Source organism: Oncorhynchus mykiss, chromosome 8 (assembly GCF_057628025.1).
Source record: "Oncorhynchus mykiss isolate SJ-2025 chromosome 8, ASM5762802v1, whole genome shotgun sequence".
NCBI lineage: Eukaryota > Metazoa > Chordata > Actinopteri > Salmoniformes > Salmonidae > Oncorhynchus > Oncorhynchus mykiss.
The window spans coordinates 53819315-53845690 of NC_143029.1; the positions used below are offsets into that span (position 1 = coordinate 53819315).

At 40.6% G+C, this 26376-nt stretch overlaps 8 non-coding genes across 8 annotated transcripts; all 8 read right to left on the reverse strand.

Moving 5' to 3' along the window:
* Positions 1-4020: 4020 nt before the first annotated feature.
* Positions 4021-4093, reverse strand: trnav-aac (transfer RNA valine (anticodon AAC)). The gene has a single exon. It is a non-coding gene; the product is annotated as a tRNA-Val (tRNA).
* Positions 4094-6771: 2678 nt separating this feature from the next.
* On the reverse strand, positions 6772-6844 carry trnav-aac (transfer RNA valine (anticodon AAC)). The gene has a single exon. It is a non-coding gene; the product is annotated as a tRNA-Val (tRNA).
* A 6330-nt stretch (positions 6845-13174) lies between these two features.
* Positions 13175-13247, reverse strand: trnav-aac (transfer RNA valine (anticodon AAC)). The gene has a single exon. It is a non-coding gene; the product is annotated as a tRNA-Val (tRNA).
* Positions 13248-17901: 4654 nt separating this feature from the next.
* On the reverse strand, positions 17902-17974 carry trnav-cac (transfer RNA valine (anticodon CAC)). The gene has a single exon. It is a non-coding gene; the product is annotated as a tRNA-Val (tRNA).
* A 129-nt stretch (positions 17975-18103) lies between these two features.
* On the reverse strand, positions 18104-18176 carry trnav-cac (transfer RNA valine (anticodon CAC)). Its single transcript has one exon. It is a non-coding gene; the product is annotated as a tRNA-Val (tRNA).
* Positions 18177-20467: 2291 nt separating this feature from the next.
* On the reverse strand, positions 20468-20540 carry trnav-cac (transfer RNA valine (anticodon CAC)). The gene has a single exon. It is a non-coding gene; the product is annotated as a tRNA-Val (tRNA).
* A 129-nt stretch (positions 20541-20669) lies between these two features.
* On the reverse strand, positions 20670-20742 carry trnav-cac (transfer RNA valine (anticodon CAC)). Its single transcript has one exon. It is a non-coding gene; the product is annotated as a tRNA-Val (tRNA).
* Positions 20743-22151: 1409 nt separating this feature from the next.
* Positions 22152-22224, reverse strand: trnav-aac (transfer RNA valine (anticodon AAC)). Its single transcript has one exon. It is a non-coding gene; the product is annotated as a tRNA-Val (tRNA).
* Positions 22225-26376: the final 4152 nt, after the last annotated feature.

Below are 26376 nucleotides of genomic sequence, written 5' to 3' on the forward strand. Positions count from 1 at the left end.
ATATTGCCATTTCTTTGGATATATCCATTACAATGACCCTGATAAATGAATTTGCCTGGCTCAGAGAAGCTGTCAGTCTGGTCACATTCATACAGATCGCATGGTGGAGGTCCCCAAAAAAACGGCAACATTGATCCACAGGTCGGAGAGGTAGACAGCAAGGTTTAGACAAACCTCAACTGTTTCAAACCAAATGCTAGCCTCTAGGCATTGGGAAATATTGAATATTACAATATTTTTCCGCCCGGTTTCAAACCAGAGACCTTTCGCGTGTGAGGCGAACGTTATAACCACTACACTACGGAAACCGAAAGATTGGAAGACTAAGGGTGTGACTGACTTTCGCGTGTGAGGCGAACGTGATAACCAATACACTACTGAAACTAAAGTCTGAATAGCAAATACTGAGAAGTGCGAAGGACCAATTTGTTAAAATGTATTTCCGCCCGGTCTCAAACCGGGGACCTGTCGCGTGTTAGGTGAAGGTGATAACCTCTACACTACGGAAACCCAATGAGTGGAAAACTGACTTTGGCTGGGTGGGACATTTATCGCTCTCAGAACCTATTGAAATCAGAAATTACTTAGTCAATTAATTAAACAATAAGGCTTGAGAAGCCGGGAATTATTGTGTGCAGCGGCTCTTGGAAGAGGCTTGGTGGTTCAAAACTTCTTCCATTTAAGAGTGATGGAAGCCACTGTGTTCTTGGGTACCTTCAATGCTGCAGAAATGACCAATCATTTGAATTTACCACAGGTGGACTCCAATCAAGTTGAAGAAACATCTCAAGGATGATCAATGGAAACAGGATGGACCTGAGCTCAATTTCCAGCCTCATAGCAAAGGGTCTGAAAATGTATGTAAATAAGGTATTTTTAAAATATTTCTTTCATTAATAAAAACTATATGTTATCGCTTTGTCATTATGTGGTATTGTGTGTAGATAGATTTTATTTTATTTCATCCATTTTAGTATAAGGCTGTAACGTAACAAAATGTGGAAAAAAGTAAGGGGTCTGAAAACTTTCCGAATGCACTGTACCTATGCAGGCTAGCTTCTTTTCCTTTGCTAGCCAGCCAACTAAATCTATCACACAATCACATCAAGCGGCTGAAATGACAGAAAACAATCTACATTTTTGTTTGTTTTACCTTGGATTATATTGCCATTTCTTTGGATATATCCATTACAATGACCCTGATAAATGAATTTGCCTGGCTCAGAGAAGCTGTCAGTCTGGTCACATTCATACAGATCGCATGGTGGAGGTCCCCCAAAAAACGGCAACATTGATCCATAGGTCAGAGAGGTAGTCAGCAGGGTTTAGACAAACCTCAACTGTTTCAAACCAAATGCTAGCCTCTGGGCATTGGGAAATATTGAATATTACAACATTTTTCCGCCCGGTTTCGAACCAGGGACCTTTCGCGTGTGAGGCGAACGTGATAACCACTACACTACGGAAACCGAATGATTGTAAAACTAAGGGTGTGACTGACTTTCGCGTGTGAGGCGAACGTGATAACCAATACACTACTGAAACTAAAGTCTGAATAGCAAATACTGAGAAGTGCGAAGGACCAATTTGTTAAAATGTGTTTCCGCCCGGTGTCGAAGCGGGGACCTTTCGCGTGTTAGGCGAACGTGATAACCTCTACACTACGGAAACCCAATGAGTGGAAAAGTAAAGGTGTGGCTGACTTTGGCTGGGTGGGACATTTATTGCTCTCAGAACCTAATGAAATCAGAAATTACTTAGTCAATTAATTAAACAATAAGGCTTGAGAAGCCGGGAATTATTGTGTGCAGCGGCTCTTGGAAGAGGCTTGGTAGTTCAAAACTTCTTCCATTTAAGAGTGATGGAAGCCACTGTGTTCTTGGGTACCTTCAATGCTGCAGAAATGACCAATCATTTGAATTTACCACAGGTGGACTCCAATCAAGTTGAAGAAACATCTCAAGGATGATCAATGGAAACAGGATGGACCTGAGCTCAATTTCCAGCCTCATAGCAAAGGGTCTGAAAATGTATGTAAATAAGGTATTTTTAAAATATTTTTTTCATTAATAAAAACGATATGTTATCGCTTTGTCATTATGTGGTATTGTGTGTAGATAGATTTTATTTTATTTCATCCATTTTAGTATAAGGCTGTAACGTAACAAAATGTGGAAAAAAGTAAGGGGTCTGAAAACTTTCCGAATGCACTGTACCTATGCAGGCTAGCTTCTTTTCCTTTGCTAGCCAGCCAACTAAATCTATCACACAATCACATCAAGCAACTGAAATGACAGAAAACAATCTACATTTTTGTTTGTTTTACCTTGGATTATATTGCCATTTCTTTGGATATATCCATTACAATGACCCTGATAAATGAATTTGCCTGGCTCAGAGAAGCTGTCAGTCTGGTCACATTCATACAGATCGCATGGTGGAGGTCCCCAAAAAAACGGCAACATTGATCCACAGGTCGGAGAGGTAGACAGCAAGGTTTAGACAAACCTCAACTGTTTCTAACCCAATGCTAGCCTCTGGGCATTGGGAAATATTGAATATTACAAAATGTTTCCGCCCGGTTTCGAACCAGAGACCTTTCGCTTGTGAGGCGAACGTGATAACCACTACACTACGGAAACCGAAAGATTGGAAGACTAAGGGTGTGACTGACTTTCGCGTGTGTGGCGAACGTGATAACCAATACACTACTGAAACTAAAGTCTGAATAGCAAATACTGAGAAGTGCGAAGGACCAATTTGTTAAAATGTGTTTCCGCCCGGTCTCAAACCGGGGACCTTTCGCGTGTTAGGCGAACGTGATAACCATTACACTACGGAAACCGAAAGATTGGAAGACTAAGGGTGTGACTGACTTTCGCGTGAGAGGCGAACATGATAACCACTACACTACGGAAACCAAATTAGTGGAATAGTAAGGGTGTGGCTGACTTTGGCTGGGTGGGACATTTATCGCTCTCAGAACCTAATGAAATCAGAAATTACTTAGTCAATTAATTAAACAATAAGGCTTGAGAAGCCGGGAATTATTGTGTGCAGCGGCTCTTGGAAGAGGCTTGGTAGTTCAAAACTTCTTCCATTTAAGAGTGATGGAAGCCACTGTGTTCTTGGGTACCTTCAATGCTGCAGAAATGACCAATCATTTGAATTTACCACAGGTGGACTCCAATCAAGTTGAAGAAACATCTCAAGGATGATCAATGGAAACAGGGTGGACCTGAGCTCAATTTCCAGCCTCATAGCAAAGGGTCTGAAAATGTATGTAAATAAGGTATTTTTAAAATATTTTTTTCATTAATAAAAACTATATGTTATCGCTTTGTCATTATGTGGTATTGTGTGTAGATAGATTTTATTTTATTTCATCCATTTTAGTATAAGGCTGTAACGTAACAAAATGTGGAAAAAAGTAAGGGGTCTGAAAACTTTCCGAATGCACTGTACCTATGCAGGCTAGCTTCTTTTCCTTTGCTAGCCAGCCAACTAAATCTATCACACAATCACATCAAGCAACTGAAATGACAGAAAACAATCTACATTTTTGTTTGTTTTACCTTGGATTATATTGCCATTTCTTTGGATATATCCATTACAATGACCCTGATAAATGAATTTGCCTGGCTCAAAGGAGCTGTCAGTCTGGTCACATTCATACAGATCGCATGGTGGAGGTCCCCAAAAAAACGTCAACATTGATCCACAGGTCGGAGAGGTAGACAGCAAGGTTTAGACAAACCTCAACTGTTTCAAACCCAATGCTAGCCTTTGGGCATTGGGAAATATTGAATATTACAAAATGTTTCCGCCCGGTTTCGAACCAGAGACCTTTCGCGTGTGAGGCGAACGTGATAACCACTACACTACGGAAACCAAAAGATTGGAAGACTGAGGGTGTGACTGACTTTCGCGTGTGTGGCGAACGTGATAACCAATACACTACTGAAACTAAACTCTGAATAGCAAATACTGAGAAGTGCGAAGGACCAATTTGTTAAAATGTGTTTCCGCCCGGTCTCGAACCGGGGACCTTTCGCGTGTTAGGCGAACGTGATAACCTCTACACTACGGAAACCCAATGAGTGGAAAACTAAGGGTGTGACTGACTTTCGCGTGTGAGGCGAACGTGATAACCACTACACTACAGAAACCCAATGAGTGGAATACTAAGGGTGTGGCTGACTTTGGCTGGGTGGGACATTTATCGCTCTCAGAACCTAATGAAATCAGAAATTACTTAGTCAATTAATTAAACAATAAGGCTTGAGAAGCCGGGAATTATTGTGTGCAGCGGCTCTTGGAAGAGGCTTGGTGGTTCAAAACTTCTTCCATTTAAGAGTGATGGAAGCCACTGTGTTCTTGGGTACCTTCAATGCTGCAGAAATCACCAATCATTTGAATTTACCACAGGTGGACTCCAATCAAGTTGAAGAAACATCTCAAGGATGATCAATGGAAACAGGATGGACCTGAGCTCAATTTCCAGCCTCATAGCAAAGGGTCTGAAAATGTATGTAAATAAGGTATTTTTAAAATATTTTTTTCATTAATAAAAACTATATGTTATCGCTTTGTCATTATGTGGTATTGTGTGTAGATAGATTTTATTTTATTTCATCCATTTTAGTATAAGGCGTAACAAAATGTGGAAAAAAGTAAGGGGTCTGAAAACTTTCCGAATGCACTGTACCTATGCAGGCTAGCTTCTTTTCCTTTGCTAGCCAGCCAACTAAATCTATCACACAATCACATCAAGCAGCTGAAATGACAGAAAACGATCTACATTTTTGTTTGTTTTACCTTGGATTATATTGCCATTTCTTTGGATATATCCATTACAATGACCCTGATAAATGAATTTGCCTGGCTCAGAGAAGCTGTCAGTCTGGTCACATTCATACAGATCGCATGGTGGAGGTCCCCAAAAAAACGGCAACATTGATCCACAGGTCGGAGAGGTAGACAGCAAGGTTTAGACAAACCTCAACTGTTTCAAACCAAATGCTAGCCTCTGGGCATTGGGAAATATTGAATATTACAAAATGATTCCGCCCGGTTTCGAACCGGGGACCTTTCACGTGTGAGGCAAACGTGATAACCACTACACTACGGAAACCGAATGATTGGAAAACTAAGGGTGTGACTGACTTTCGCGTGTGAGGCGAACGTGATATCCAACATACTACTGAAACTAAAGTCTGAATAGCAAATACTGAGAAGTGCGAAGGACCAATTTGTTAAAATGTGTTTCCGCCCGGTCTCTAACCGGGGACCTTTCGCGTGTTAGGCGAACGTGATAACCACTACACTACAGAAACCCAATGAGTGGAATACTAAGGGTGTGGCTGACTTTGGCTGGGTGGGACATTTATCGCTCTCAGAACCTAATGAAATCAGAAATTACTTAGTCAATTAATTAAACAATAAGGCTTGAGAAGCCGGGAATTATTGTGTGCAGCGGCTCTTGGAAGAGGCTTGGTGGTTCAAAACTTCTTCCATTTAAGAGTGATGGAAGCCACTGTGTTCTTGGGTACCTTCAATGCTGCAGAAATGACCAATCATTTGAATTTACCACAGGTGGACTCCAATCAAGTTGAAGAAACATCTCAAGGATGATCAATGGAAACAGGATGGACCTGAGCTCAATTTCCAGCCTCATAGCAAAGGGTCTGAAAACGTACGTAAATAAGGTATTTTTAAAATATTTAATGGGTATTATGGCTCTTTCTGTGGTACTCAATTTGGGATATTATGTGAGGTAGACATGAGAAGCCGGGAATTATCGTGTGCAGCCGGAACTTGGAAGAGGCTTGGTGGTTCCAAACTTCTTCTATTTAAGAGTGATGGAAGCCACTGTGTTCTTGGGTACCTTCAATGCTGCAGAAATGACCAATCATTTGAATTTACCACAGGTGGACTCCAATCAAGTTGAAGAAACATCTCAAGGATGATCAATGGACACAGGATGGACCTGAGCTCAATTTCCAGCCTCATAGCAAAGGGTCTGAAAATGTATGTAAATAAGGTATTTTTAAAATATTTTTTTCATTAATAAAAACTATATGCTATCGCTTTGTCATTATGTGGTATTGTGTGTAGATAGATTTTATTTTATTTCATCCATTTTAGTATAAGGCTGTAACGTAACAAAATGTGGAAAAAAGTAAGGGGTCTGAAAACTTTCCGAATGCACTGTACCTATGCAGGCTAGCTTCTTTTCCTTTGCTAGCCAGCCAACTAAATCTATCACACAATCACATCAAGCAGCTGAAATGACAGAAAACGATCTACATTTTTGTTTGTTTTACCTTGGATTATATTGCCATTTCTTTGGATATATCCATTACAATGACCCTGATAAATGAATTTGCCTGGCTCAGAGAAGCTGTCAGTCTGGTCACATTCATACAGATCGCATGGTGGAGGTCCCCAAAAAAACGGCAACATTGATCCACAGGTCGGAGAGGTAGACAGCAAGGTTTAGACAAACCTCAACTGTTTCAAACCAAATGCTAGCCTCTGGGCATTGGGAAATATTGAATATTACAAAATGATTCCGCCCGGTTTCGAACCGGGGACCTTTCACGTGTGAGGCGAACGTGATAACCACTACACTACGGAAACCGAATGATTGGAAAACTAAGGGTGTGACTGACTTTCGCGTGTGAGGCGAACGTGATAACCAATACACTACTGAAACTAAAGTCTGAATAGCAAATACTGAGAACTGCGAAGGACCACTTTGTTAAAATGTGTTTCCGCCCGGTCTCGAACCGGGGACCTTTCGCGTGTTAGGCGAACGTGATAACCACTACACTACAGAAACCCAATGAGTGAAATAGTAAGGGTGTGGCTGACTTTGGCTGGGTGGGACATTTATCGCTCTCAGAACCTAATGAAATCAGAAATTACTTAGTCAATTAATTAAACAATAAGGCTTGAGAAGCCGGGAATTATTGTGTGCAGCGGCTCTTGGAAGAGGCTTGGTGGTTCAAAACTTCTTCCATTTAAGAGTGATGGAAGCCACTGTGTTCTTGGGTACCTTCAATGCTGCAGAAATGACCAATCATTTGAATTTACCACAGGTGGACTCCAATCAAGTTGAAGAAACATCTCAAGGATGATCAATGGAAACAGGATGGACCTGAGCTCAATTTCCAGCCTCATAGCAAAGGGTCTGAAAATGTATGTAAATAAGGTATTTTTAAAATATTTTTTTCATTAATAAAAACTATATGTTATCGCTTTGTCATTATGTGGTATTGTGTGTAGATAGATTTTATTTTATTTCATCCATTTTAGTATGAGGCGTAACAAAATGTGGAAAAAAGTAAGGGGTCTGAAAACTTTCCGAATGCACTGTACCTATGCAGGCTAGCTTCTTTTCCTTTGCTAGCCAGCCAACTAACTCTATCACACAATCACATCAAGCAGCTGAAATGACAGAAAACGATCTACATTTTTGTTTGTTTTACCTTGGATTATATTGCCATTTCTTTGGATATATCCATTACAATGACCCTGATAAATGAATTTGCCTGGCTCAGAGAAGCTGTCAGTCTGGTCACATTCATACAGATCGCATGGTGGAGGTCCCCAAAAAAACGGCAACATTGATCCACAGGTCGGAGAGGTAGACAGCAAGGTTTAGACAAACCTCAACTGTTTCTAACCAAATGCTAGCCTCTGGGCATTGGGAAATATTGAATATTACAAAATGTTTCCGTCCGGTTTCGAACCGGGGACCTTCCGCATGTGAGGCGAACGTGATAACCACTACACTACGGAAACCGAATGATTGGAAAACTAAGGGTGTGACTGACTTTCGCGTGTGAGGCGAACGTGATAACCAACGTACTACTGAAACTAAAGTATGAATAGCAAATACTGAGAAGTGCGAAGGACCAATTTGTTAAAATGTGTTTCCGCCCGGTCTCGAACCGGGGAACTTTCGCGTGTTAGGCGAATGTGATAACCACTACACTACAGAAACCCAATGAGTGGAATACTAAGGGTGTGGCTGACTTTGGCTGGGTGGGACATTTATCGCTCTCAGAACCTAATGAAATCAGAAATTACTTAGTCAATTAATTAAACAATAAGGCTTGAGAAGCCGGGAATTATTGTGTGCAGCGGCTCTTGGAAGAGGCTTGGTGGTTCAAAACTTCTTCCATTTAAGAGTGATGGAAGCCACTGTGTTCTTGGGTACCTTCAATGCTGCAGAAATGACCAATCATTTGAATTTACCACAGGTGGACTCCAATCAAGTTGAAGAAACATCTCAAGGATGATCAATGGAAACAGGATGGACCTGAGCTCAATTTCCAGCCTCATAGCAAAGGGTCTGAAAACGTACGTAAATAAGGTATTTTTAAAATATTTTTTTCATTAATAAAAACTATATGTTATCGCTTTGTCATTATGTGGTATTGTGTGTAGATAGATTTTATTTTATTTCATCCATTTTAGTATAAGGCTGTAACGTAACAAAATGTGGAAAAAAGTAAGGGGTCTGAAAACTTTCCGAATGCACTGTACCTATGCAGGCTAGCTTCTTTTCCTTTGCTAGCCAGCCAACTAACTCTATCACACAATCACATCAAGCAGCTGAAATGACAGAAAACGATCTACATTTTTGTTTGTTTTACCTTGGATTATATTGCCATTTCTTTGGATATATCCATTACAATGACCCTGATAAATGAATTTGCCTGGCTCAGAGAAGCTGTCAGTCTGGTCACATTCATACAGATCGCATGGTGGAGGTCCCCAAAAAAACGGCAACATTGATCCACAGGTCGGAGAGGTAGACAGCAAGGTTTAGACAAACCTCAACTGTTTCTAACCAAATGCTAGCCTCTGGGCATTGGGAAATATTGAATATTACAAAATGTTTCCGCCCAGTTTCGAACCGGGGACCTTCCGCGTGTGAGGCGAACGTGATAACCACTACACTACGGAAACCGAATGATTGGAAAACTAAGGGTGTGACTGACTTTCGCGTGTGAGGCGAACGTGATAACCAACTTACTACTGAAACTAAAGTCTGAATCGCAAATACTGAGAAGTGCGAAGGACCAATTTGTTAAAATGTGTTTCCGCCCGGTCTCGAACCGGGGAACTTTCGCATGTTAGGCGAACGTGATAACCACTACACTACAGAAACCCAATGAGTGGAATACTAAGGGTGTGGCTGACTTTGGCTGGGTGGGACATTTATCGCTCTCAGAACCTAATGAAATCAGAAAATACTTAGTCAATTAATTAAACAATAAGGCTTGAGAAGCCGGGAATTATTGTGTGCAGCGGCTCTTGGAAGAGGCTTGGTGGTTCAAAACTTCTTCCATTTAAGAGTGATGGAAGCCACTGTGTTCTTGGGTACCTTCAATGCTGCAGAAATGACCAATCATTTGAATTTACCACAGGTGGACTCCGATCAAGTTGAAGAAACATCTCAAGGATGATCAATGGAAACAGGATGGACCTGAGCTCAATTTCCAGCCTCATAGCAAAGAGTCTGAAAACGTACGTAAATAAGGTATTTTTCTAATATTTAATGGGTATTATGGCTCTTTCTGTGGTACTCAATTTGGGATATCATGTGAGGTAGACATGAGAAGCCGGGAATTATCGTGTGCAGCCGGAACTTGGAAGAGGCTTGGTGGTTCCAAACTTCTTCTATTTAAGAGTGATGGAAGCCACTGTGTTCTTGGGTACCTTCAATGCTGCAGAAATGACCAATCATTTGAATTTACCACAGGTGGACTCCAATCAAGTTGAAGAAACATCTCAAGGATGATCAATGGACACAGGATGGACCTGAGCTCAATTTCCAGCCTCATAGCAAAGGGTCTGAAAATGTATGTAAATAAGGTATTTTTAAAATATTTTTTTCATGAATAAAAACTATATGTTATCGCTTTGTCATTATGTGGTATTGTGTGTAGATAGATTTTATTTTATTTCATCCATTTTAGTATAAGGCTGTAACGTAACAAAATGTGGAAAAAAGTAAGGGGTCTGAAAACTTTCCGAATGCACTGTACCTATGCAGGCTAGCTTCTTTTCCTTTGCTAGCCAGCCAACTAAATCTATCACACAATCACATCAAGCAGCTGAAATGACAGAAAACGATCTACATTTTTGTTTGTTTTACCTTGGATTATATTGCCATTTCTTTGGATATATCCATTACAATGACCCTGATAAATGAATTTGCCTGGCTCAGAGAAGCTGTCAGTCTGGTCACATTCATACAGATCGCATGGTGGAGGTCCCCAAAAAAACGGCAACATTGATCCACAGGTCGGAGAGGTAGACAGCAAGGTTTAGACAAACCTCAACTGTTTCAAACCAAATGCTAGCCTCTGGGCATTGGGAAATATTGAATATTACAAAATGTTGCCGCCCGGTCTCGAACCGGGGACCTTTCGCGTGTTAGGCGAACATGATAACCACTACACTACGGAAACCAAATGAATGGAATAGTAAGGGTGTGGCTGACTTTGGCTGGGTGGGACATTTATCGCTCTCAGAACCTAATGAAATCAGAAATTACTTAGTCAATTAATTAAACAATAAGGCTTGAGAAGCCGGGAATTATTTTGTGCAGCGGCTCTTGGAAGAGGCTTGGTGGTTCAAAACTTCTTCCATTTAAGAGTGATGGAAGCCACTGTGTTCTTGGGTACCTTCAATGCTGCAGAAATGACCAATCATTTGAATTTACCACAGGTGGACTCCGATCAAGTTGAAGAAACATCTCAAGGATGATCAATGGAAACAGGATGGACCTGAGCTCAATTTCCAGCCTCATAGCAAAGGGTCTGAAAACGTACGTAAATAAGGTATTTTTCAAATATTTAATGGGTATTATGGCTCTTTCTGTGGTACTCAATTTGGGATATCATGTGAGGTAGACATGAGAAGCCGGGAATTATCGTGTGCAGCCGGAACTTGGAAGAGGCTTGGTGGTTCCAAACTTCTTCTATTTAAGAGTGATGGAAGCCACTGTGTTCTTGGGTACCTTCAATGCTGCAGAAATGACCAATCATTTGAATTTACCACAGGTGGACTCCAATCAAGTTGAAGAAACATCTCAAGGATGATCAATGGACACAGGATGGACCTGAGCTCAATTTCCAGCCTCATAGCAAAGGGTCTGAAAATGTATGTAAATAAGGTATTTTTAAAATATTTTTTTCATTAATAAAAACTATATGTTATCGCTTTGTCATTATGTGGTATTGTGTGTAGATAGATTTTATTTTATTTCATCCATTTTAGTATAAGGCTGTAACGTAACAAAATGTGGAAAAAAGTAAGGGGTCTGAAAACTTTCCGAATGCACTGTACCTATGCAGGCTAGCTTCTTTTCCTTTGCTAGCCAGCCAACTAAATCTATCACACAATCACATCAAGCAGCTGAAATGACAGAAAACGATCTACATTTTTGTTTGTTTTACCTTGGATTATATTGCCATTTCTTTGGATATATCCATTACAATGACCCTGATAAATGAATTTGCCTGGCTCAGAGAAGCTGTCAGTCTGGTCACATTCATACAGATCGCATGGTGGAGGTCCCCAAAAAAACGGCAACATTGATCCACAGGTCGGAGAGGTAGACAGCAAGGTTTAGACAAACCTCAACTGTTTCTAACCCAATGCTAGCCTCTGGGCATTGGGAAATATTGAATATTACAAAATGTTTCCGCCCGGTTTCGAACCAGAGACCTTTCGCTTGTGAGGCGAACGTGATAACCACTACACTACGGAAACCGAAAGATTGGAAGACTAAGGGTGTGACTGACTTTCGCGTGTGTGGCGAACGTGATAACCAATACACTACTGAAACTAAAGTCTGAATAGCAAATACTGAGAAGTGCGAAGGACCAATTTGTTAAAATGTGTTTCCGCCCGGTCTCAAACCGGGGACCTTTCGCGTGTTAGGCGAACGTGATAACCATTACACTACGGAAACCGAAAGATTGGAAGACTAAGGGTGTGACTGACTTTCGCGTGAGAGGCGAACATGATAACCACTACACTACGGAAACCAAATTAGTGGAATAGTAAGGGTGTGGCTGACTTTGGCTGGGTGGGACATTTATCGCTCTCAGAACCTAATGAAATCAGAAATTACTTAGTCAATTAATTAAACAATAAGGCTTGAGAAGCCGGGAATTATTGTGTGCAGCGGCTCTTGGAAGAGGCTTGGTAGTTCAAAACTTCTTCCATTTAAGAGTGATGGAAGCCACTGTGTTCTTGGGTACCTTCAATGCTGCAGAAATGACCAATCATTTGAATTTACCACAGGTGGACTCCAATCAAGTTGAAGAAACATCTCAAGGATGATCAATGGAAACAGGGTGGACCTGAGCTCAATTTCCAGCCTCATAGCAAAGGGTCTGAAAATGTATGTAAATAAGGTATTTTTAAAATATTTTTTTCATTAATAAAAACTATATGTTATCGCTTTGTCATTATGTGGTATTGTGTGTAGATAGATTTTATTTTATTTCATCCATTTTAGTATAAGGCTGTAACGTAACAAAATGTGGAAAAAAGTAAGGGGTCTGAAAACTTTCCGAATGCACTGTACCTATGCAGGCTAGCTTCTTTTCCTTTGCTAGCCAGCCAACTAAATCTATCACACAATCACATCAAGCAACTGAAATGACAGAAAACAATCTACATTTTTGTTTGTTTTACCTTGGATTATATTGCCATTTCTTTGGATATATCCATTACAATGACCCTGATAAATGAATTTGCCTGGCTCAAAGGAGCTGTCAGTCTGGTCACATTCATACAGATCGCATGGTGGAGGTCCCCAAAAAAACGGCAACATTGATCCACAGGTCGGAGAGGTAGACAGCAAGGTTTAGACAAACCTCAACTGTTTCAAACCCAATGCTAGCCTTTGGGCATTGGGAAATATTGAATATTACAAAATGTTTCCGCCCGGTTTCGAACCAGAGACCTTTCGCGTGTGAGGCGAACGTGATAACCACTACACTACGGAAACCAAAAGATTGGAAGACTGAGGGTGTGACTGACTTTCGCGTGTGTGGCGAACGTGATAACCAATACACTACTGAAACTAAACTCTGAATAGCAAATACTGAGAAGTGCGAAGGACCAATTTGTTAAAATGTGTTTCCGCCCGGTCTCGAACCGGGGACCTTTCGCATGTTAGGCGAACGTGATAACCTCTACACTACGGAAACCCAATGAGTGGAAAACTAAGGGTGTGACTGACTTTCGCGTGTGAGGCGAACGTGATAACCACTACACTACAGAAACCCAATGAGTGGAATACTAAGGGTGTGGCTGACTTTGGCTGGGTGGGACATTTATCGCTCTCAGAACCTAATGAAATCAGAAATTACTTAGTCAATTAATTAAACAATAAGGCTTGAGAAGCCGGGAATTATTGTGTGCAGCGGCTCTTGGAAGAGGCTTGGTGGTTCAAAACTTCTTCCATTTAAGAGTGATGGAAGCCACTGTGTTCTTGGGTACCTTCAATGCTGCAGAAATCACCAATCATTTGAATTTACCACAGGTGGACTCCAATCAAGTTGAAGAAACATCTCAAGGATGATCAATGGAAACAGGATGGACCTGAGCTCAATTTCCAGCCTCATAGCAAAGGGTCTGAAAATGTATGTAAATAAGGTATTTTTAAAATATTTTTTTCATTAATAAAAACTATATGTTATCGCTTTGTCATTATGTGGTATTGTGTGTAGATAGATTTTATTTTATTTCATCCATTTTAGTATAAGGCGTAACAAAATGTGGAAAAAAGTAAGGGGTCTGAAAACTTTCCGAATGCACTGTACCTATGCAGGCTAGCTTCTTTTCCTTTGCTAGCCAGCCAACTAAATCTATCACACAATCACATCAAGCAGCTGAAATGACAGAAAACGATCTACATTTTTGTTTGTTTTACCTTGGATTATATTGCCATTTCTTTGGATATATCCATTACAATGACCCTGATAAATGAATTTGCCTGGCTCAGAGAAGCTGTCAGTCTGGTCACATTCATACAGATCGCATGGTGGAGGTCCCCAAAAAAACGGCAACATTGATCCACAGGTCGGAGAGGTAGACAGCAAGGTTTAGACAAACCTCAACTGTTTCAAACCAAATGCTAGCCTCTGGGCATTGGGAAATATTGAATATTACAAAATGATTCCGCCCGGTTTCGAACCGGGGACCTTTCACGTGTGAGGCGAACGTGATAACCACTACACTACGGAAACCGAATGATTGGAAAACTAAGGGTGTGACTGACTTTCGCGTGTGAGGCGAACGTGATAACCAACATACTACTGAAACTAAAGTCTGAATAGCAAATACTGAGAAGTGCGAAGGACCAATTTGTTAAAATGTGTTTCCGCCCGGTCTCTAACCGGGGACCTTTCGCGTGTTAGGCGAACGTGATAACCACTACACTACAGAAACCCAATGAGTGGAATACTAAGGGTGTGGCTGACTTTGGCTGGGTGGGACATTTATCGCTCTCAGAACCTAATGAAATCAGAAATTACTTAGTCAATTAATTAAACAATAAGGCTTGAGAAGCCGGGAATTATTGTGTGCAGCGGCTCTTGGAAGAGGCTTGGTGGTTCAAAACTTCTTCCATTTAAGAGTGATGGAAGCCACTGTGTTCTTGGGTACCTTCAATGCTGCAGAAATGACCAATCATTTGAATTTACCACAGGTGGACTCCAATCAAGTTGAAGAAACATCTCAAGGATGATCAATGGAAACAGGATGGACCTGAGCTCAATTTCCAGCCTCATAGCAAAGGGTCTGAAAACGTACGTAAATAAGGTATTTTTAAAATATTTAATGGGTATTATGGCTCTTTCTGTGGTACTCAATTTGGGATATTATGTGAGGTAGACATGAGAAGCCGGGAATTATCGTGTGCAGCCGGAACTTGGAAGAGGCTTGGTGGTTCCAAACTTCTTCTATTTAAGAGTGATGGAAGCCACTGTGTTCTTGGGTACCTTCAATGCTGCAGAAATGACCAATCATTTGAATTTACCACAGGTGGACTCCAATCAAGTTGAAGAAACATCTCAAGGATGATCAATGGACACAGGATGGACCTGAGCTCAATTTCCAGCCTCATAGCAAAGGGTCTGAAAATGTATGTAAATAAGGTATTTTTAAAATATTTTTTTCATTAATAAAAACTATATGCTATCGCTTTGTCATTATGTGGTATTGTGTGTAGATAGATTTTATTTTATTTCATCCATTTTAGTATAAGGCTGTAACGTAACAAAATGTGGAAAAAAGTAAGGGGTCTGAAAACTTTCCGAATGCACTGTACCTATGCAGGCTAGCTTCTTTTCCTTTGCTAGCCAGCCAACTAAATCTATCACACAATCACATCAAGCAGCTGAAATGACAGAAAACGATCTACATTTTTGTTTGTTTTACCTTGGATTATATTGCCATTTCTTTGGATATATCCATTACAATGACCCTGATAAATGAATTTGCCTGGCTCAGAGAAGCTGTCAGTCTGGTCACATTCATACAGATCGCATGGTGGAGGTCCCCAAAAAAACGGCAACATTGATCCACAGGTCGGAGAGGTAGACAGCAAGGTTTAGACAAACCTCAACTGTTTCAAACCAAATGCTAGCCTCTGGGCATTGGGAAATATTGAATATTACAAAATGATTCCGCCCGGTTTCGAACCGGGGACCTTTCACGTGTGAGGCGAACGTGATAACCACTACACTACGGAAACCGAATGATTGGAAAACTAAGGGTGTGACTGACTTTCGCGTGTGAGGCGAACGTGATAACCAATACACTACTGAAACTAAAGTCTGAATAGCAAATACTGAGAAGTGCGAAGGACCACTTTGTTAAAATGTGTTTCCGCCCGGTCTCAAACCGGGGACCTTTCGCGTGTTAGGCGAACGTGATAACCACTACACTACAGAAACCCAATGAGTGGAATACTAAGGGTGTGGCTGACTTTGGCTGGGTGGGACATTTATCGCTCTCAGAACCTAATGAAATCAGAAATTACTTAGTCAATTAATTAAACAATAAGGCTTGAGAAGCCGGGAATTATTGTGTGCAGCGGCTCTTGGAAGAGGCTTGGTGGTTCAAAACTTCTTCCATTTAAGAGTGATGGAAGCCACTGTGTTCTTGGGTACCTTCAATGCTGCAGAAATGACCAATCATTTGAATTTACCACAGGTGGACTCCGATCAAGTTGAAGAAACATCTCAAGGATGATCAATGGAAACAGGATGGACCTGAGCTCAATTTCCAGCCTCATAGCAAAGGGTCTGAAAACGTACGTAAATAAGGTATTTTTCAAATATTTAATGGGTATTATGGCTCTTTCTGTGGTACTCAATTTGGGATATCATGTGAGGTAGACATGAGAAGCCGGGAATTATCGTGTGCAGCCGGAACTTGGAAGAGGCTTGGTGGTTCCAAACTTCTTCTATTTAAGAGTGATGGAAGCCACTGTGTTCTTGGGTACCTTCAATGCTGCAGAAATGACCAATCATTTGAATTTACCACAGGTGGACTCCAATCAAGTTGAAGAAACATCTCAAGGATGATCAATGGACACAGGATGGACCTGAGCTCAATTTCCAGCCTCATAGCAAAGGGTCTGAAAACGTACGTAAATAAGGTATTTTTAAAATATTTAATGGGTATTATGGCTCTTTCTGTGGTACTCAATTTGGGATATTATGTGAGGTAGACATGAGAAGCCGGGAATTATCGTGTGCAGCGGCTCTTGGAAGAGGCTTGGTGGTTCAAAACTTCTTCCATTTAAGAGTGATGGAAGCCACTGTGTTCTTGGGTACCTTCAATGCTGCAGAAATGACCAATCATTTGAATTTACCACAGGTGGACTCCAATCAAGTTGAAGAAACATCTCAAGGATGACCAATGGAAACAGGATGGACCTGAGCTCAATTTCCAGCCTCATAGCAAAGGGTCTGAAAACGTACGTAAATAAGGTATTTTTAAAATATTTAATGGGTATTATGGCTCTTTCTGTGGTACTCAATTTGGGATATTATGTGAGGTAGACATGAGAAGCCGGGAATTATCGTGTGCAGCCGGAACTTGGAAGAGGCTTGGTGGTTCCAAACTTCTTCTATTTAAGAGTGATGGAAGCCACTGTGTTCTTGGGTACCTTCAATGCTGCAGAAATGACCAATCATTTGAATTTACCACAGGTGGACTCCAATCAAGTTGAAGAAACATCTCAAGGATGATCAATGGAAACAGGATGGACCTGAGCTCAATTTCCAACCTCATAGCAAAGGGTCTGAAAATGTATGTAAATAAGGTATTTTTAAAATATTTTTTTCATTAATAAAAACTATATGTTATCGCTTTGTCATTATGTGGGATTGTGTGTAGATAGATTTTATTTTATTTCATCCATTTTAGTATAAGGCTGTAACGTAACAAAATGTGGAAAAAAGTAAGGGGTCTGAAAACTTTCCGAATGCACTGTACCTATGCAGGCTAGCTTCTTTTCCTTTGCTAGCCAGCCAACTAAATCTATCACACAATCACATCAAGCAGCTGAAATGACAGAAAACAATCTACATTTTTGTTTGTTTTACCTTGGATTATATTGCCATTTCTTTGGATATATCCATTACAATGACCCTGATAAATGAATTTGCCTTGCTCAGAGAAGCTGTCAGTCTGGTCACATTCATACAGATCGCATGGTGGAGGTCCCCAAAAAAAACGGCAACATTGATCCACAGGTCGGAGAGGTAGACAGCAAGGTTTAGACAAACCTCAACTGTTTCAAACCAAATGCTAGCCTCTGGGCATTGGGAAACATTGAATATTACAAAATGTTTCCACCCGGTTTCGAACCGGGGACCTTTCGCGTGTGAGGCGAACGTGATAACCACTACACTACGGAAACCGAATGATTGGAAAACTAAGGGTGTGACTGACTTTCGCGTGTGAGGCGAACGTGATAACCAATACACTACTGAAACTAAATTCTGAATAGCAAATACTGAGAAGTGCGAAGGACCAATCTGTTAAAATGTGTTTCCGCCCGGTCTCGAACCGGGGACCTTTCGCGTGTGAGGCGAACGTGATAACCACTACACTACGGAAACCGAATGATTGGAAAACTAAGGGTGTGACTGACTTTGGCTGGGTGGGACATTTATCGCTCTCAGGACCTAATGAAATCAGAAATTACTTAGTCAATTAATTAAACAATAAGGCTTGAGAAGCCGGGAATTATTGTGTGCAGCGGCTCTTGGAAGAGGCTTGGTGGTTCAAAACTTCTTCCATTTAAGAGTGATGGAAGCCACTGTGTTCTTGGGTACCTTCAATGCTGCAGAAATGACCAATCATTTGAATTTACCACAGGTGGACTCCAATCAAGTTGAAGAAACATCTCAAGGATGATCAATGGAAACAGGATGGACCTGAGCGCAATTTCCAGCCTCATAGCAAAGGGTCTGAAAACTTACGTAAATAAGGTATTTTTAAAATATTTAATGGGTATTATGGCTCTTTCTGTGGAACTCAATTTGGGATATTATGTGAGGTAGACATGAGAAGCCGGGAATTATCGTGTGCAGCCGGAACTTGGAAGAGGCTTGGTGGTTCCAAACTTCTTCTATTTAAGAGTGATGGAAGCCACGCTGTTCTTGGGTACCTTCAATGCTGCAGAAATGACCAATCATTTGAATTTACCACAGGTGGACTCCAATCAAGTTGAAGAAACATCTCAAGGATGATCAATGGAAACAGGATGGACCTGGGCTCAATTTCCAGCCTCATAGCAAAGGGTCTGAAAATGTATGTAAATAAGGTATTTTTAAAATATTTTTTTCATTAATAAAAACTATATGTTATCGCTTTGTCATTATGTGGTATTGTGTGTAGATAGATTTGATTTTATTTCATCCATTTTAGTATAAGGCGGTAACGAAACAAAATGTGGAAAAAAGTAAGGGGTCTGAAAACTTTCCGAATGCACTGTACCTATGCAGGCTAGCTTCTTTTCCTTTGCTAGCCAGCCAACTAAATCTATCACACAATCACATCAAGCAGCTGAAATGACAGAAAACGATCTACATTTTTGTTTGTTTTACCTTGGATTATATTGCCATTTCTTTGGATATATCCATATTCTTTGGATATATATTCAACTCACGGAAACCCAATGAGTTGAATACTAAGGGTGTGGCTGACTTTGGCTGGGTGGGACATTTATCGCTCTCAGAACCTAATGATATCAGAAATTACTTAGTCAATTAATTAAACAATAAGGCTTGAGAAGCCGGGAATTATTGTGTGCAGCGGCTCTTGGAAGAGGCTTGGTGGTTCAAAACTTCTTCCATTTAAGAGTGATGGAAGCCACTGTGTTCTTGGGTACCTTCAATGCTGCAGAAATGACCAATCATTTGAATTTACCACAGGTGGACTCCAATCAAGTTGAAGAAACATCTCAAGGATGATCAATGGAAACAGGATGGACCTGAGCTCAATTTCCAGCCTCATAGCAAAGGGTCTGAAAACGTACGTAAATAAGGTATTTTTAAAATATTTAATGGGTATTATGGCTCTTTCTGTGGTACTAAATTTGGGATATTATGTGTGGTAGACATGAGAAGCCGGGAATTATCGAGTGCCGCCGGAACTTGGAAGAGGCTTGGTGGTTCCAAACTTCTTCTATTTAAGAGTGATGGAAGCCACTCTGTTCTTGGGTACCTTCAATGCTGCAGAAATGACCAATCATTTGAATTTACCACAGGTGGACTCCAATCAAGTTGAAGAAACATCTCAAGGATGATCAATGGAAACAGGATGGACCTGAGCTCAATTTCCAACCTCATAGCAAAGGGTCTGAAAATGTATGTAAATAAGGTATTTTTAAAATATTTTTTCATTAATAAAAACTATATGTTATCGCTTTGTCATTATGTGGGATTGTGTGTAGATAGATTTTATTTTATTTCATCCATTTTAGTATAAGGCTGTAACGTAACAAAATGTGGAAAAAAGTAAGGGGTCTGAAAACTTTCCGAATGCACTGTACCTATGCAGGCTAGCTTCTTTTCCTTTGCTAGCCAGCCAACTAAATCTATCACACAATCACATCAAGCAGCTGAAATGACAGAAAACAATCTACATTTTTGTTTGTTTTACCTTGGATTATATTGCCATTTCTTTGGATATATCCATTACAATGACCCTGATAAATGAATTTGCCTTGCTCAGAGAAGCTGTCAGTCTGGTCACATTCATACAGATCGCATGGTGGAGGTCCCCAAAAAAAACGGCAACATTGATCCACAGGTCGGAGAGGTAGACAGCAAGGTTTAGACAAACCTCAACTGTTTCAAACCAAATGCTAGCCTCTGGGCATTGGGAAACATTGAATATTACAAAATGTTTCCACCCGGTTTCGAACCGGGGACCTTTCGCGTGTGAGGCGAACGTGATAACCACTACACTACGGAAACCGAATGATTGGAAAACTAAGGGTGTGACTGACTTTCGCGTGTGAGGCGAACGTGATAACCAATACACTACTGAAACTAAATTCTGAATAGCAAATACTGAGAAGTGCGAAGGACCAATCTGTTAAAATGTGTTTCCGCCCGGTCTCGAACCGGGGACCTTTCGCGTGTGAGGCGAACGTGATAACCACTACACTACGGAAACCGAATGATTGGAAAACTAAGGGTGTGACTGACTTTGGCTGGGTGGGACATTTATCGCTCTCAGAACCTAATGATATCAGAAATTACTTAGTCAATTAATTAAACAATAAGGCTTGAGAAGCCGGGAATTATTGTGTGCAGCGGCTCTTGGAAGAGGCTTGGTGGTTCAAAACTTCTTCCATTTAAGAGTGATGGAAGCCACTGTGTTCTTGGGTACCTTCAATGCTGCAGAAATGACCAATCATTTGAATTTACCACAGGTGGACTCCAATCAAGTTGAAGAAACATCTCAAGGATGATCAATGGAAACAGGATGGACCTGAGCTCAATTTCCAGCCTCATAGCAAAGGGTCTGAAAACGTACGTAAATAAGGTATTTTTAAAATATTTAATGGGTATTATGGCTCTTTCTGTGGTACTAAATTTGGAATATTATGTGTGGTAGACATGAGAAGCCTGGAATTATCGTGTGCCGCCGGAACTTGGAAGAGGCTTGGTGGTTCCAAACTTCTTCTATTTAAGAGTGATGGAAGCCACTCTGTTCTTGGGTACCTTCAATGCTGCAGAAATGACCAATCATTTGAATTTACCACAGGTGGACTCCAATCAAGTTGAAGAAACATCTCAAGGATGATCAATGGAAACAGGATGGACCTGAGCTCAATTTCCAACCTCATAGCAAAGGGTCTGAAAATGTATGTAAATAAGGTATTTTTAAAATATTTTTTCATTAATAAAAACTATATGTTATCGCTTTGTCATTATGTGGGATTGTGTGTAGATAGATTTTATTTTATTTAATCAATTTTAGTATAAGGCTGTAACGTAACAAAATGTGGAAAAAAGTAAGGGGTCTGAAAACTTTCCGAATGCACTGTACCTTTGCAGGCTAGCTTCTTTTCCTTTGCTAGCCAGCCAACTAAATCTATCACACAATCACATCAAGCAGCTGAAATGACAGAAAACAATCTACATTTTTGTTTGTTTTACCTTGGATTATATTGCCATTTCTTTGGATATATCCATTACAATGACCCTGATAAATGAATTTGCCTGGCTCAGAGAAGCTGTCAGTCTGGTCACATTCATACAGATCGCATGGTGGAGGTCCCCAAAAAAACGGCAACATTGATCCACAGGTCGGAGAGGTAGACAGCAAGGTTTAGACAAACCTCAACTGTTTCAAACCAAATGCTAGCCTCTGGGCATTGGGAAATATTGAATATTACAAAATGTTTCCGCCCGGTTTCGAACCTGGGATAACCACTACACTACGGAAACCGAATGATTGGAAAACTAAGGGTGTGACTGACTTTCGCGTGTGAGGCGAACGTGATAATCAATACACTACTGAAACTAAAGCCTGAATAGCAAATACTGAGAAGTGCGAAGGACCAATTTGTTAAAATGTGTTTCCGCCCGGTCTCGAACCGGGGACCTTTCGCGTGTTAGGCGAACGTGATAACCACTACACTACGGAAACCCATTGAGTGGAGTACTAAGGGTGTGGCTGACTTTGGCTGGGTGGGACATTTATCGCTCTCAGAACCTAATGATATCAGAAATTACTTAGTCAATTAATTAAACAATAAGGCTTGAGAAGCCGGGAATTATTGTGTGCAGCGGCTCTTGGAAGAGGCTTGGTGGTTCAAAACTTCTTCCATTTAAGAGTGATGGAAGCCACTGTGTTCTTGGGTACCTTCAATGCTGCAGAAATGACCAATCATTTGAATTTACCACAGGTGGACTCCAATCAAGTTGAAGAAACATCTCAAGGATGATCAATGGAAACAGGATGGACCTGAGCTCAATTTCCAGCCTCATAGCAAAGGGTCTGAAAACGTACGTAAATAAGGTATTTTTAAAATATTTAATGGGTATTATGGCTCTTTCTGTGGTACTCAATTTGGGATATTATGTGAGGTAGACATGAGAAGCCGGGAATTATCGTGTGCAGCCGGAACTTGGAAGAGGCTTGGTGGTTCCAAACTTCTTCTATTTAAGAGTGATGGAAGCCACTGTGTTCTTGGGTACCTTCAATGCTGCAGAAATGACCAATCATTTGAATTTACCACAGGTGGACCCCAATCAAGTTGAAGAAACATCTCAAGGATGATCAATGGAAACAGGATGGACCTGAGCTCAATTTCCAGCCTCATAGCAAAGGGTCTGAAAATGTATGTAAATAAGGTATTTTTAAAATATTTTTTTCATTAATAAAAACTATATGTTATCGCTTTGTCATTATGTGGTATTGTGTGTAGATAGATTTTATTTTATTTCATCCATTTTAGTATAAGGCTGTAACGTAACAAAATGTGGAAAAAAGTAAGGGGTCTGAAAACTTTCCGAATGCACTGTACCTATGCAGGCTAGCTTCTTTTCCTTTGCTAGCCAGCCAACTAAATCTATCACACAATCACATCAAGCAGCTGAAATGACAGAAAACAATCTACATTTTTGTTTGTTTTACCTTGGATTATATTGCCATTTCTTTGGATATATCCATTACAATGACCCTGATAAATGAATTTGCCTTGCTCAGAGAAGCTGTCAGTCTGGTCACATTCATACAGATCGCATGGTGGAGGTCCCCAAAAAAAACGGCAACATTGATCCACAGGTCGGAGAGGTAGACAGCAAGGTTTAGACAAACCTCAACTGTTTCAAACCAAATGCTAGCCTCTGGGCATTGGGAAATATTGAATATTACAAAATGTTTCCGCCCGGTTTCGAACAGGGGACCTTTCGCGTGCGAAGCGAACGTGACAACCACTACACTACTGAAACTAAAGTCTGAATAGCAAATACTGAGAAGTGCGAAGGACCAATTTGTTCAAATGTTTTTCCGCCCGGTCTCGAACCGGGGACCTTTCGCGTGTTAGGCGAACATGATAACCACTACACTACGGAAACCCAATGAGTGGAGTACTAAGGGTGTGGCTGACTTTGGCTGGGTGGGACATTTATCGCTCTCAGAACCTAATGAAATCAGAAATTGCTTAGTCAATTAATTAAACAGTAAGGCTTGAGAAGCCGGGAATTATTGTGTGCAGCGGCTCTTGGAAGAGGCTTGGTGGTTCAAAACTTCTTCCATTTAAGAGTGATGGAAGCCACTGTGTTCTTGGGTACCTTCATTGCTGCAGAAATGACCAATCATTTGAATTTACCACAGGTGGACTCCAATCAAGTTGAAGAAACATCTCAAGGATGATCAATGGAAACAGGATGGACCTGAGCTCAATTTCCAGCCTCATAGCAAAGGGTCTGAAAACGTACGTAAATAAGGTATTTTTAAAATATTTAATGGGTATTATGGCTCTTTCTGTGGTACTCAATTTGGGATATTATGTGAGGTAGACATGAGAAGCCGGGAATTATCGTGTGCAGCCGGAACTTGGAAGAGGCTTGGTGGTTCCAAACTTCTTCTATTTATGAGTGATGGAAGCCACTCTGTTCTTGGGTACCTTCAATGCTGCAGAAATGACCAATCATTTGAATTTACCACAGGTGGACTCCAATCAAGTTGAAGAAACATCTCAAGGATGATCAATGGAAACAGGATGGACCTGAGCTCAATTTCCAACCTCATAGCAAAGGGTCTGAAAATGTATGTAAATAAGGTATTTTTAAAATATTTTTTCATTAATAAAAACTATATGTTATCGCTTTGTCATTATGTGGGATTGTGTGTAGATAGATGTTATTTTATTTTATCCATTTTAGTATAAGGCTGTAACGTAACAAAATGTGGAAAAAAGTAAGGGGTCTGAAAACTTTCCGAATGCACTGTACCTATGCAGGCTAGCTTCTTTTCCTTTGCTAGCCAGCCAACTAAATCTATCACACAATCACATCAAGCAGCTGAAATGACAGAAAACAATCTACATTTTTGTTTGTTTTACCTTGGATTATATTGCCATTTCTTTGGATATATCCATTACAATGACCCTGATAAATGAATTTGCCTGGCTCAGAGAAGCTGTCAGTCTGGTCACATTCATAGATCGCATGGTGGAGGTCCCCCAAAAAACGGCAACATTGATCCACAGGTCGGAGAGGTAGACAGCAAGGTTTAGACAAACCTCAACTGTTTCAAACCAAATGCTAGCCTCTGGGCATTGGGAAATACTGAATATTACCAAATGTTTCCGCCCGGTTTCGAACCGGGGACCTTTCGCGTGTGAGGCAAACGTGATAACCACTACACTACTGAAACTAAAGTCTGAATAGCAAATACTGAGAAGTGCGAAGGACCAATTTGTAAAAATGTGTTTCCGCCCAGTCTCGAACCGGGGACCTTTCGCGTGTTAGGCAAACGTGATAACCACTACACTACGGAAACCCAATGAGTTGAATACTAAGGGTGTGGCTGACTTTGGCTGGGTGGGACATTTATCGCTCTCAGAACCTAATGATATCAGAAATTACTTAGTCAATTAATTAAACAATAAGGCTTGAGAAGCCGGGAATTATTGTGTGCAGCGGCTCTTGGAAGAGGCTTGGTGGTTCAAAACTTCTTCCATTTAAGAGTGATGGAAGCCACTGTGTTCTTGGGTACCTTCAATGCTGCAGAAATGACCAATCATTTGAATTTACCACAGGTGGACTCCAATCAAGTTGAAGAAACATCTCAAGGATGATCAATGGAAACAGGATGGACCTGAGCTCAATTTCCAGCCTCATAGCAAAGGGTCTGAAAACGTACGTAAATAAGGTATTTTTAAAATATTTAATGGGTATTATGGCTCTTTCTGTGGTACTAAATTTGGAATATTATGTGTGGTAGACATGAGAAGCCTGGAATTATCGTGTGCCGCCGGAACTTGGAAGAGGCTTGGTGGTTCCAAACTTCTTCTATTTAAGAGTGATGGAAGCCACTCTGTTCTTGGGTACCTTCAATGCTGCAGAAATGACCAATCATTTGAATTTACCACAGGTGGACTCCAATCAAGTTGAAGAAACATCTCAAGGATGATCAATGGAAACAGGATGGACCTGAGCTCATTTTCCAACCTCATAGCAAAGGGTCTGAAAATGTATGTAAATAAGGTATTTTTAAAATATTTTTTCATTAATAAAAACTATATGTTATCGCTTTGTCATTATGTGGGATTGTGTGTAGATAGATTTTATTTTATTTAATCAATTTTAGTATAAGGCTGTAACGTAACAAAATGTGGAAAAAAGTAAGGGGTCTGAAAACTTTCCGAATGCACTGTACCTTTGCAGACTAGCTTCTTTTCCTTTGCTAGCCAGCCAACTAAATCTATCACACAATCACATCAAGCAGCTGAAATGACAGAAAACAATCTACATTTTTGTTTGTTTTACCTTGGATTATATTGCCATTTCTTTGGATATATCCATTACAATGACCCTGATAAATGAATTTGCCTGGCTCAGAGAAGCTGTCAGTCTGGTCACATTCATACAGATCGCATGGTGGAGGTCCCCAAAAAAACGGCAACATTGATCCACAGGTCGGAGAGGTAGACAGCAAGGTTTAGACAAACCTCAACTGTTTCAAACCAAATGCTAGCCTCTGGGCATTGGGAAATATTGAATATTACAAAATGTTTCCGCCCGGTTTCGAACCTGGGATAACCACTACACTACGGAAACCGAATGATTG